Below are 1,259 nucleotides of genomic sequence, written 5' to 3'. Positions count from 1 at the left end.
AATATCAGTTACTTCCGCTGCCAGATTCACTCTTGACTTCCATTGTGCCATTCTTGACGTTCTATGTTGAATCATGCCACTGGACGACGCTATCAAGGGATGTACATAACCTTTCTCTCCATCAGTAAACACCTCTCCTAGACAGTAGCATAATGTTCCTCATGCTTTTTGGAGAGAAACCTGGGAGAATAAAATCTCCTTGGTTTCTCTGGCTCCTTTCTCTTGTTGCCCATGGTTCTCATTCTTTTTTAGGTAGACATTCCTGCATCAAATAAGTCAAATAACATTCACAGAAACATCATTAGAGGTTAGTGCATCATCAATTTATGACTCAGATCACACATAATCCAGTATTGAGGGAAAACAGGGCCCCCAGCATCCAAGCCTAAAAATCAAGCATTCAGGCAAAATTCGCTGCAGACCGCTTAAGCGTCCAAGGAGACCACTCAGCGGTTTGCCTCCAGCCGTGCCACCACTTAGCGTCAAAACAGACCGCTCAACGATGGTGGCTAGGGTTTTTCAAAAACCTTTCCTAAGCTGTTCTAATCTCCACTCTATTTTTAATTTCATCAATCCAGACCACAATCATGCAATTCAATCAATTCAAACAATTTCTATTTCATCAATTCATGCATAGAAATCAAAAAGCCCTAATTTTATCATGTTCCTCCAAATGTCTACGTGGGCATTCACTTGCAAAACCATGAAACCTAGGCAACAAATGTATCAGTCCAGTGTTGAAAACACAACGAATATCCCCCTCATCAAGTGGAAATGGCTCCCTAGGAGCACTCTCATGAGGTGGAGGGGGAACCTTACTTTTCTCAACATAGAAATCAACAGGAGGATCATAATCAGAGTAACATGCAATAGTAGCATCATAGTCATAGGCACAGGCAGAATAAGCAGTATCCACAAAATCTAAATAGGCATACACGTAGAAAGAAGGGAGAAAAGAAGAATGCAATGAAAATATGCAAGTAAAGTTACCTAAATGCAACACACATGACATCACAAACAAAACAGAACATCACACTCACAATACAAGACAAAACACAACACACACAAACACAACAAAAGATCTAAAACCGAACCGTTGGTCCCCGATAGTGGCGCCAAAATTTTGATGGGTGTCGCACACCATGCAAAATTTAGTGTGCAATTAAAAGAATGCAATATAGACTAGGGAGTGACTCCTAGGTCGTCTCTCAAGGACCAAATGTGGTTCGAGAATTAGGTCAGTCACAAAGTGGGGGGGG

This window comes from Vigna radiata, unplaced genomic scaffold (genome assembly GCF_000741045.1).
Source record: "Vigna radiata var. radiata cultivar VC1973A unplaced genomic scaffold, Vradiata_ver6 scaffold_250, whole genome shotgun sequence".
Classification (NCBI taxonomy): domain Eukaryota; kingdom Viridiplantae; phylum Streptophyta; class Magnoliopsida; order Fabales; family Fabaceae; genus Vigna; species Vigna radiata.
The sequence above is the reverse complement of the archived record's forward strand: the minus strand, read 5'-3'. Positions refer to the sequence as shown.